Source organism: Lactuca serriola, chromosome 3 (assembly GCF_051521515.1).
Source record: "Lactuca serriola cultivar US96UC23 chromosome 3, Lser_US96UC23_V15, whole genome shotgun sequence".
NCBI classification, from domain to species: Eukaryota; Viridiplantae; Streptophyta; class Magnoliopsida; order Asterales; family Asteraceae; genus Lactuca; species Lactuca serriola.
In genome coordinates, this window is record NC_136410.1 from 117,077,793 (window position 1) to 117,090,925 (window position 13,133).

The following is a 13,133-nucleotide window of genomic DNA, read 5'->3' on the forward strand; positions in this document are numbered from 1 at the left end:
TTGACTACGGAGGTCATCAGAACTCAACCACTTCTGCACCAGAACCACAGAAAGGAAACAACAACAACAACAACAACAATAGCAGGAAGAGAGTGTGGAATAAAGGGAAGGGTGGGTCTTCCCAGGAATCCGCAAAGAAACAACTGGTTTCAGTGAATGCTGCCACTGTACCTAATACGGCTCCTACAAATACCTACCCAACAAAGCCTTATGTAGGTAACCTCCCGAAGTGCACTAAATGCAACTACCACCACCATGGACCTTGTCGGGAAATGCAGTGCGCCAACTGCAACAGGAAGGGACACACAACCCGTTTCTGCAAGGACCCTGCAAAACCTATCACTCAAGTTCCCGGTGCGGGTGTAGGACAGACTTGCTACGGTTGTGGCGAGGTGGGCCACTACAAGAGGAAATGTCCTAAGGCAGCAGGCACCGGAGGTGTGGGACGAGTTTTGGCAATAGGCCACGACGAAGCTGTAGCTGACCCAACTATAGTTGCTGGTACGTTCCTTCTCGATAATTCATATGCATGCATATTATTCGATAGTGGAGCGGAGAGAAGCTTCGTGAGTCAAAACTTTATTCATTTACTTAAATCTAAACCTAGCAAGTTAGAAAAATCATTCACTGTAGAGATGGCCAATGGAAAAACCGAAAACACTAACTGCATATACATGGGCTGTACGTTAACTTTAGACGGCCATTCTTTTCCAATCAATCTCATGCCGGTCGAAATTAAAAGTTTCGACGTCATAGTCGGCATGGATTGGTTGAGTCTTCTTCGTGCCAACATCATGTGCTTTGAGAAAGCAGTCCGTCTTAACCTCCCTAAAAATGAAACATTAGTTATCTACGGCGACAAATCTAGTACAAATCTTCGCATCATTTCGTGCATCCAAGCTCGAAAGTGCTTGCGGAAGGATTGTCGAGCATTCCTAGCGCACATCGTTGATAGAAGTCAAGAACTGAAGGACATCAAGGGCATCTCTGTAGTACGCGACTTTCCCGATATCTTTCCAGAAGAACTACCAGGATTACCACCGCAACGCCAAGTCGAGTTCAGAATCGACTTAGTTCCAGGAGCTACCCCAGTAGCGAAGTCGCCTTATCGTCTTGCACCAGCAGAGATGCAGGAACTTTCCAGTCAACTTAATGAACTCCTTCAAAAAGGATTCATAAGACCAAGTTTCTCACCTTGGGGAGCACCGGTCTTGTTTGTAAAGAAGAAAGACGGATCGTTCCGTATGTGCATTGACTACAGAGAGCTGAACAAACTTACTGTCAAGAACCGCTATCCTCTACCCCGTATTGACGACCTATTCGATCAACTTCAAGGAGCGAACTACTTCTCAAAGATAGCCCTACGATCCGGATATCACCAATTACGAGTTCTAGAGGGGGACATTCCAAAGACAGCTTTCCGAACTCGTTATGGACACTACGAATTTGTAGTGATGCCGTTCGGATTAACCAATGCACCAGCAGTATTTATGGACCTAATGAATAGGGTATGTCGTCCTTACTTGGATCAATTCGTCATCGTCTTTATCGATGATATACTTATCTACTCCCGAAGTGAGGAAGAGCATAGTCAGCACCTACGAAAAGTCCTAGAAACACTGCGAACGGAGAAACTCTATGCGAAGTTCTCTAAATGCGAATTTTGGATTTAAAGAGTCGAATTCTTAGGCCACGTTGTTAGCGAGAAAGGTATACACGTGGACCCCTCCAAGATTAAGGCCATTGAGAACTGGTCGGCACCAAAGACACCTACAGAAATTCGTCAATTTCTAGGTCTAGCTGGCTACTATCGCAGATTCATAAAGAACTTTTCGAGCATTGCGAAACCTCTTACTACACTAACCCAGAAAGGCGTGGCCTTTGACTGGGAAGCGAAACAAGAGAAGGCATTCCAGACACTAAAGCAGGCCTTGTGCACCGCACCGATACTATCCCTCCCCGAAGGGATAGAAGACTTCGTAGTGTATTGCGATGCGTCAAATCAAGGACTTGGTTGTGTTCTTATGCAGAGAGGGAAGGTTATTGCCTATGCCTCCCGACAGCTTAAGACACACGAAGTAAACTATACGACACACGATCTTGAGTTAGGAGCAGTGGTATTTGCTCTGAAGATCTGGAGACACTACTTATACGGAACAAAGAGTACTATTTTCACCGATCACAAGAGCCTTCAACACATTTTCGATCAGAAGGAACTCAACATGCGACAACGACGATGGATTGAGTTACTAAATGACTACGAATGTGAAATTCGTTATCATCCTGGCAAGGCCAACGTAGTAGCTGACGCCCTCAGTCGAAAGGAATACACTGGTCGGAGGGTCAAATCTCTGACTATGACCATCCATTCCCACTTATCCACAAAAATTAAGGAGGCACAAATGGAAGCTTTGCAACCTGAAAATGTGGCGGGTGAATCCCTGCGAGGAATGGAAAAGAATCTAGAAGTCAAGGGTGGCAGAGCCTACTATCTCATGGACCGAATCTGGACCCCGAAACATGGTGGTTTCAGAAACGTAGTCATGACCGAAGCTCACAACTCAAGGTATTCCATTCACCCGGGTTCAGATAAAATGTATCGGGATCTTAAGAAACTGTACTGGTGGCCTAACATGAAAGCAGAAATTGCTACCTTCGTGAGTAAATGTCTTACTTGCGCTAAGGTTAAGGTCGAGTATCAGAAACCGTCAGGATTACTACAACAACCAGAGATACCAGAATGGAAGTGGGAGCGGATTACTACAGATTTCATAACCAAGTTACCCAAGACGACAAGTGGACTCGATACCATATGGGTCATTGTCGACAGATTGACCAAATCCGCGCATTTCCTACCCATCAAGGAGACTGACAAAATGGAAAAGCTTACAAGAACTTACTTAAGGGAAGTAGTGCGACTGCATGGTGTTCCGATATCCATTATCTCCGATAGAGATAGTAGATTCACTTCAAGATTTTGGCAGTCACTACAAAGTTCCCTGGGGACTAGGCTTGACATGAGTACAGCTTACCACCCACAAACAGACGGGCAAAGTGAGAGGACGATACAAACTTTAGAAGATATGCTGACAGCCTGTGTGATTGACTTTGGAAAGGCATGGGATATCCATTTACCCCTTGTCGAATTTTCATACAACAATAGTTATCACACAAGCATAAAGGCTGCCCCGTTTGAAGCCCTCTATGGTCGAAAGTGCAGATCCCCTCTGTGTTGGACTGAAGTTGGCGATACCCAATTAGCTAGAGGAAGAGTTCCTGAAAGCACTCTCACCGGTCCGGAAATCATACGAGAAACGACAGAGAAGATCGTTCAGATTCGTGAACGATTGAAAGCCTCTAGAGACCGACAGAAAAGCTACGCTGACCAAAGGAGGAAACCTTTGGAATTCCAGGTAGGAGACCACGTCTTATTAAAGGTCTCACCGTGGAAGGGTTCAATATGCTTTGGAAAGCGTGGGAAACTAAATTCAAGATACATAGGGCCTTTCGAGATTCTTGCCAGAATCGGCCCTGTGGCTTACAAACTTAACCTACCGCGCGAACTTAGTAACATCCATCCAACCTTCCACGTCTCAAACTTGAAAAAGTGTCTGTCCGACGAGACTCTTGTTATTCCACTCGACGAGATCGAGATCAACGAGAGCCTCAACTTTGTGGAAGAACCAGTAGAAATCATGGACCGAGAGGTCAAACAAACAAAACAAAGTCGCATACCCATCGTGAAGGTTCGCTGGAACGCCAAGCGGGGACCTGAATTCACATGGGAACGCGAAGATCAGATGAAACAAAAGTACCCTCATCTCTTTCATGTTCACTAGTATCTTTACTACTTTAAATTTTGGGACGAAATTCTCTCTAACGGGGGGATGATGTGACAACCCGATATTTCAACTCTTTGTAATGACCAAAAAGGATCAAGTATTGTAACCACTTTTGAGTAATAAAATTTACTTTCATAATAAAATGTACAAATAGTTCTATTTAATTTCCTTCTATGTTTAAATGTCTTTGAACCATGATCGTACGTGAAAAGAACGCCCAAATCCGACTTCATATAGCGAAGTTATGATTTTTCCAAGTTCGGCTTAGCAACAGACAGCTAAAAACTCGAATCAGAGATCGAGCGACTTTTGGCCGGAATGACCTAAACGAGAATCGAAGGTCTCGACAATGGTATTCCAGCGGTAAAAAGTCTGACAAAAACCGACATCAGATAAAGAAGTTATGAATTTTCAAAGAAATTCCTTAAACGCGATGAGTTATAAAATAAATAATAAAAATAATTTCGGATTTTGCCGACGGAGTCTAAACGAAAGTTGTAGAGCGTAGTCTCACCTACGCGTGGAGATAAAGTCCATCGAAAACGGAGTTCGTATGAAGAAGATATGAATTTTTGAAGTTTATTAAATAAATTATAGATTTATTTAATTCAAAGTTCGGACCTTATCCGAAGAGGAGTCAGCGTCCTCATCCGAGGTACGCGCTGCGTACCCCTATACGCCCTGCGTACCCGAGAGACTTGGCCTCTGATCGTCCACGTCGCCCTATCCGAGGCGTCCGACCCGTCCGAGGCGTCCGACCCGTCCGACCCGCTGTCCTATCCGACCCGCCGTCCCATCCGACCCGCCTCCCCACCAACCCGTCCCATCCGAAGCCGAGGCAGTCGAGGCTTCAGTCATGCATGACGTACGCGTACGCGCTGCGTACGAGCGTACGCCCCGCGTACCGAGGCGGTTCAGCCTTCCTATAAATAGGATGCGAGGGCTTCCGAGAAAAATGCTCATTTCTCTCCTCTCTCTCACAATCTTGCCTCGTTTTCCATGCCCGTTCAAACCCGAAGCTCTGGTCTTTTTGCTCAAGTCCCGAGGGTCGATTTTACTCCCAAGATTCCCGAGAATCCCGAGGAAAATCCGTTTCCCGAGACGAAACTCTGCCCGGTTTTCCATCTCGCTATCTTCAAACTTTCAAGTGAGTTCATACCCCTTAATTTACCTTTTAAATATTCTATAAATTCTTTTATATGCTTTCAAGGGGGGATTACAAGTAAAACACACGAGTATTATCGTGTGTTACATAAAGAAACTCTTTTATATGCTGTTATATATCCAAATCACATGCGATTTATAAACCTTTAAGGAACTTTCATATATATATAACATATGTTAAAATAGCATTCTATCTTTTGAAATATAAATTTGTTGTAATGCATGTATAAACTAAACTTTTCTTAGATTATTCTTGTCTATCTTAGACTCTACACCAAAAATCTATGCTTTCATAAACAAGTGATTCCTTTTCTAGGTATTTCTAAACAAACAAGACACACTTTTAGAAAACTATAATAGGTATAGTTTTACGAACAAATTTCTAACTCTTATGTACTAGAAACATGGATTTCAAGAAGTTTACTTTCGTATACAAGAACAAACATAACATTTTAACAAGTTGATCTGTTTTTATACCACGGTTTTGTGAGACATTAACTTCATGTACGTTAGAGTACACATTTCAAGTCTTGTATTATATACCAGAATCCCTTGGAGGGGGAGCATGGTGTTTGTGTATAGATCTATACGGGCTTGACAACCCGCGCCCTGACTGTTAGCTGCAGTCCACCGTTTGGGGTGACAAACGTCATAACATTCCAACGCCTGAAGAACGTTGTGTATAGGCATTCCGAGTCAATAGTATGGTTATAAAACTCACAAGGGGTATTAAAAATGCATTGATTTACAAGGTTTTCAAACTCATTGGTTATTTTACACTTACATACATTTTAGAAACAAACATTGGTCTTAAGTGAAGACTACTATTATACTAGTAGAAAATATAGGATTTTCTAAACACAAACAAACAAAGACAAAACATTTCATTTCATTCAAACATTGTCATTTAAATACTTATGAAACTCACCAACTTAAATGCTGATCTACTCTTTCAAAATTACTTGTATGTCCCATGAAATCAGTAAATTTCAGGTATTCATTTTGCTTTTGATGAAGGGATGCTGCGGCGCCAGTTTAATCTCGTATTTTGACATCATATTGTAATTGGTTTTGAACATGTAACTTTTGACAAATGTAAACTTTCAATTATATATATGATGGTTGTATTGCTTTCTTTACTATGTATTCATTTGTTACGCTACCACATGAAGTCATCCGCCCCCGAACGTTTCCGCCGTTCAGGTTTGGGGGTGTGGCAACATAGCATACAAATACTCTGTCACATAACTCTGGTTACCTACTCAAGGTAAAGTATAGTGAGAAGACTCACCTCGCGTATCTCGATAACTCGCAAATCCCGGAAATCACTCGCGCTCGATCCTCCGAGCTATAATCCTCCTATAACACAATATATCTCTAATTAACACTTTCACAACTAAGGTTGACTACCCCTATCAAGTCAACACTGGTCAACTCTGGTCAATGGTCAACGGTCAACTTTGACCGGACTCGGTGAGTGCACTAGAGCGACTCGGCGAGTCTATACGTGTTCACTGACTCCCTAGGATCCTCTCTTGACACGTCGAGTACTTCCCTGACTCGACGAGTTCCACCTGGCATGAATCGCGGGGCCACCACGACTCAACTCGCCGAGTCTCAAGAACAACTCGGCGAGTTCCAGCTTAACTCAGTCCACCTGTCAACCCTCTCTGACTCTCCCTGACTCACTGAGTCAACCCTTAACTCGGTAAGACTACTCACTGAGTGGTTATGGACAATCTTCATGCTACTCGCCGAGTCTGTTCTTCGGAATCGGCGAGTCTAAGCCATGCATGAACTCAAACTCACTCCTGAGGTCAGATCCGTTCTAGTAACTCAGAGATCCAGTCCTTCCAAGCACATTTATCACGTAAAGTTACAATCTTGGTGCTCATGCAAAGGTCCAAAGGCTTTATTTGATGATATGGTCTCTAGAATGCTATTCTAAGCTCATGGCCTCCATTAACACTCATAAAACTTGAGGGAAAAGAGTCTCTGGACCTCTTTGGGTCCAGATCTAAAGCATCAACACAAAAAGAGGCCAATTACTCCATGAATCATTCCACAAAGAAGCCCTAACTCTAAGATTTACACCAAGGGCTGAGAAAGGAACGAATGGTTACCTCAAATGAAGTCTCTGGACTCAGGAATCACTGGATTAGCACCTCCATTGGTCTCCTCTTTCCTTGATCCTCTTCTATATGCAAAATCACCCACAAGTAATCAAGGATCTTCCTCTTTTCTCTCACAAAACGCTCAAGGAATCTTTTAGGGTTCTCTCTGGGGTTGGTGGCCGCAAATGACGGCCATAAGCCCCTTTAAATAGGTCTCATGCCCTGAAATTTAGGGTTTCATTAAACAGCGTGGACTCGCCGAGTCCACCTTTTGGACTGGCTGAGTCCGGACGCGAACCCTTTCCCAAACCGCGATCATACTCGGCGAGTTTGAGCTCCAACTCGCCGAGTCTCCTCACAAAACACCAAAATTAAGAAGAATAAATAATACCTGGGAATCCGGGCTATTACAATTCTCCCCCACTAGAACTAGACTTCGCCCTCGAAGTCTCGCTCTGCAAATAACTCCGGATGCTGCTCACGCATCTCAAGCTCTGGCTCCCAAGTCGTCTTGGACCCCTTACGATGCCGCCACTGAACCAAAACCAAGGGTATCTCCTTTTTCCTCAGAACCTTGATTTTCCGATCTCTGATTGCCACTGGTCTCTCAGCATAATTCAGGCTCGCATCCACCTGAATATCCTCTAATGGAACCACTGCCGACTCATCGGCTATACATTTCCTCAGTTGCGACACATGAAAAGTGTCGTGAATCTGCCCCAACTCTGCTGGCAAATCCAAACGATAGGCTACCCGGCCTACCCTCGCGATCACTCGGAATGGACCAATATATCGGGGCCCCAACTTGCCCCTCTTCCTGAATCGAATCACTCCTTTCCAAGGAGAGACCTTCAGGAGTACAAGGTCACCGACCAAAAATTCGAGCTCAGACCGGCGCCTGTCCGCATAACTCTTCTGGCGACTCTGAGCGGTCAACAACCTCTGCCTGACCTGCTGTATCTGCTCTAACGATTAAAGCACAATCTATGTACTTCCCATCACACGTTGCTCTACCTCTCCCCAGCAAATGGGGTCCAATACCCCCTTCCTTACAACAGCTCAAAGGGCGGCATACTGATGCACTAATGATGGCTGTTGTTGTAGGAAAACTCTGCCAAGGGAAAATACGGGCCACAATTTCCCCCCGAAATCTAATACACATGCCCGAAACATATCCTCGAGTGTCTGAGTCGCTCGCTCTCTCTGAAGTGTCCACAGACATCACCATGGTAAACTCTAGCTCATTTCTCATATTCATCTTCGATACCGAGGACCAGGTCAGCTTTTGGCCCCACAGCTGAACCCCCAAAGGTCACACATAACATGATCCAAAACATTTCACTAACTTCCTCCCCGTGACCACTATCACAGCCCAGTGACACGCAAGTCACAAAATTCCCTTTTCCTCATAAAAAATACAATCCAATCGAAGATCGACTCAGCTCTAACCTCTGGTGTCTGCTGCGCATATTCTGCCGCGTGCCTCGCTGACCCTCCCGATAGAGACGGAGACCCCAGTCTCGCCCCGGTTTAACCACCAGGATTCCAAAAACTCAACACTAGGGCTACTCAAGCCTAAAGCTCTTCTGCATCATGCACTTATCGGAGAACACTCCATCATCACACTCTCTTGCCATCTAGTGGGTACTATGGCTTCCCACAACATTACGACGACCTCTGACTAGTGAGTACCACGGCTCCCCGTAGTATCACAATGCCAACTACCTAGTGAGTACTACGGCTCTCCGTAGTACCACGACTCCCTCCCTCTGACTTGTGAGTACTACGGCTCCCCGTAGCATCACAACACCCTCTGACTGGTAAATACTACGGCTCCTCGTAGCATCATGACTCTCTCTCTCTCTCTGACTTGTGATTACTACGGCTCCCCGTAGCATCACAACACCATCTGACTGGCGAATACTATGGCTCCCCATAGCATCACTACTCTCTCTCTCTCTCTCTCTGACTTGTGAGTACTACGGCTCCCCGTAGCATCACAACACCCTCTGACTGGCGAATACTACGGCTCCCCGTAGCATCACTACTCTCTCTCTCTCTCTGACTTGTGAGTACTACGACTCCCCGTAGCATCACCCTATACTCTCATTCTCATTACAACGCCACACTATGTTCACTAACTCATGCACCGAAGTCTATCATAGATAGTTACACACACACTTGCCCCGATATGCATTACAGACTCTGGCAGCAACCGCCATAACACAAAACCTACCTCTGCGGAGATCCACTTCCTTAAATATCCCTATTGATGACAATACACGAAGGGCTCCCACTGGAACCGTGGATACATGATACATCACTAGTCATCTTAAACCCAAGACTCTAAATATCTATGAAATCGGGACGCTATACGCGGAAACCACGGAACACCCTAACAGAGCATCACAATGTCCTGCCTCTACCATTGATTCCCTTACTCCCAGCACCATACACATACAACAATACATTTCCTCTGATTCCAATAATAATTTCCTATTTCACTCAATGCGCAACTTCAGTGCAGCCAAACACTCAATTGGAATACAAGGAAGGCGCTAACCCTTCAGAACACACTGATGATCCTCCGAAACCCTTTCCACTACTGCTCAAAATCTAAGCAAGAATACACATCCCAGTCCGGGAGTTGGCTACTCGACAATCTTCTACCCATGTCTCAACCCAAAAGTTCTCAACTGCCCATACCATCATTACGAGTCTTCCACTTGAAACGACTCTGACCACCACCAGATTCCTGACCATTGACCACCCGCTGTGGAGACACCCATCCTTCTTTCAGACATATACCACATGCATTATCTCGCCCTGCACCTTTCCTTGATCACCAATGACCCTGATCTCATGAATTCAAGCCGCAGGTTTCTGCATCCAACCCCTAACCTCTCTTGCACAAATCTCTGGTTCTCTCAATAAACCACCCGGTTCTCCCCCACTTAGGGTTCGAACCATCACTATCTGACACATCAACAACCTCACAAACTATTTTCACCAGCAATAACGCACCTGCCCCTGGAAAGTGCTACGCAACGCCCGATAATCCCCTTTAAGGAAATCAATCGATCTCATAACTCTGAACCTCAGATGAAATCCTCAAGAACTTCTTGTCACGACTGCCTCTAGTTGTTCCAAGTCTCGTACCAATCCAATACCAAACAACTCAATTGTCCAATAACATCACTGACTCATAGACTGGACCACGAAATCATCATATTCCCCCACTTTGACTCATCAACCGACGTTCCAACACATCGATCATCCCAAGAACAGGGACCCACTCCCATATTCAATACCCAACATAGATAGAAAAACCATTGCACTGATTAACTCAACTGGACTCCCCACTGATACCTCTACAATACGCCCTACTATACTCAAATAGGTGTAATGTGGTCCTCGACTATCTCAGTCCCAACTGACTATCTGCTCATGGTAAATCACTGTCTCGCAGCACACATGCTACCTGATACCCTGATGGAAAATCATCATCAATGACAACCTACAGGGTTTTACCCCCAAACCCGAAACATAAACATCAGGCCTCTCATGTTCTGCACACGAACATAAATAGCACCACTCAGGTCATAGAAGGTGACATCTCCTCTATCGACTGATTGCTCAACTCATACCGAAATTCTCCCCTCCCTCTAACTCCTTACCAAAATACGCTGATATGCTCTCGACCTCCCTCTCAAGGGATGCCTCTTCGAACTCAATCATGGCCCACAGGCCTAAAACCCATAGCGTCCAATCTCTACCTCATCAACCGTGACCGGATAACCGGAGAACAACAATCATCATTCACTACGAACCATGGTACTCATCCCATGACATCTCTTCTCAATATGCTCCGGTGTATGGTACCCGAACCATAGCATCACTCCTCCATCTGCTCCGATGTATGGTACTCGAACCATAACATCATTCCTTCATCCGCTCCGATTTATGGTACTTGAACCATAACTTCACTCCTCGATCCGCTTCGATGTATGGTACTCGAACCATAACATCACTTCTCAATCCGCTCCGATGTATGGTACTCGAACCATAACATCACTCCTCAATCCGCTCCGATGTATGGTACTCGAACCATAACATCACTCCTCAATCTGTTCCGATGTATGGTACTCGAACCATAACATCACTCCTCAATCCGCTCCGATGTATGGTACTCCAACCATAACATCACTCCTCAATCTACTCCGATGTATGGTACTCAAACCATAACATCACTTCTCAATCCACTCCGATGTATGGTACTCGAACCATAACATCACTCCTCAATCCGCTCCGATGTATGGTACTCGAACCATAACATCACTCCTCAATCTGCTCCGATGTATGGTACTCGAACCATAACATCACTTCTCAATCTGCTCCGATGTATGGTACTCGAACCATAACATCACTCCTCAATCTGCTCCGATGTATAGTACTCGAACCATAACATCACTCCTCAGTACGCTTCGATGTATGGTACTCGAACCATAACATCACTCCTCCATCCGCTCATTAGAACCTTCAGAATACTCCCTGTATCAAGTATGGGTCCTCTGCTTTCAGTAGTACGGGCCCATACTACCTGCCACATCTACCCATACTTTCCAGACAGACTATCCCTGAGCTCCTAAGTAGTTGCTCGACCTTCTCGTTCACCAATTCCATCGTGCGCTCGCTCCCCAACGAAATTCTCTACTCTGCCAGTGCACTCATCTGGCTAAGGTTACTCCCTAGGCTCTTCCTAGATTCCCACACTTCTCTGCCATCAGCTGCTGAAGAGCTCCTAATGATGCCAGCCATCTACCTCCTGAATATCGTCATATTCACTTGGTAGCTAACTCCCATCATCGAGAGTTCCACAAACCACGAAGCAAGCAGCATTCGAGCATCGAAGAATATATATGACTCACTCTGGGTGATAACTCCGCTTGCTCTGCTCATCCTCGAAAGTACCACCGAACTCTGCAACTCTTCCCCTAGCGGGTTCTAACTATTCTTTCTCTAAGTACCACGATACTTATCTAGGTATCTCCCCTAGATTACTCCTATACTCAAATCTCCTAAAGGATTCCAACTAAATATTCTCACTCATCACATACTCAAAAGCACATCGCATATAATAGCAATCCCTAGGCTAAGGCATCACAAATCAGGACACTCTAGTCCTAAGATATGAAATACCTAGCCTGTCTCTAGCATGCAATAATATCTCATAAAGTGCATCATAAATATCTCATGACACAAAAGTAAGGGTATTTTGGGAAATCACCGTTCGGGCTCTGGCTGATTGTACACACTGCTCTTTCTCGCTTTCTCTTTGAACTCTTATTCGCTTTAGAAAATTATTTCTTTGAAAACTTTTCTTACTTCCTCAGTTTGAGTCCAGATTTACCCGAAGGCGCATCCGAATCCCTCAAACCAAGGCTCTGATACCAACTTGTAACGCCGAAATTTTCAAAACAAATTTTCATTTAAAAACATTCGTTTAATTCTTAAAATACTTTGCTTAAAATCTCATTCATAATCGAATTACAAAACGTAACTCCATTTTCACTTGCATAATAAACCAGGATCCTCAAAACATGACTCTTTCTCTGGTGTGTACAATCGAGCCGGTGCCGTCTCGTGATCCTGGGAGAAACCTGAAACACATAACACAAAACACTGTAAGCATGAAGCTTAGTGAGTTCCCCAAAATACCACACATACACATATTAGCCACTCGAGGCTATAACTCTGTGGGTCCGTGGACCCTACTCTATGAACCCTCTGGTTCTAACTCTGTGAACCTTCCGGTTCTAACTCTATAAACATGCACAGCATAAATCACATAGAAATAATGCAGTACAACACATAGCATACAAATACTCTGTCACATAACTCTGGTTACCTACTCAAGGTAAAGTATAGTGAGAAGACTCACCTCGCGTATCTCGATAACTCGCAAATCCCGGAAATCACTCACGCTCGATCCTCCGAGCTATAATCCTCCTAT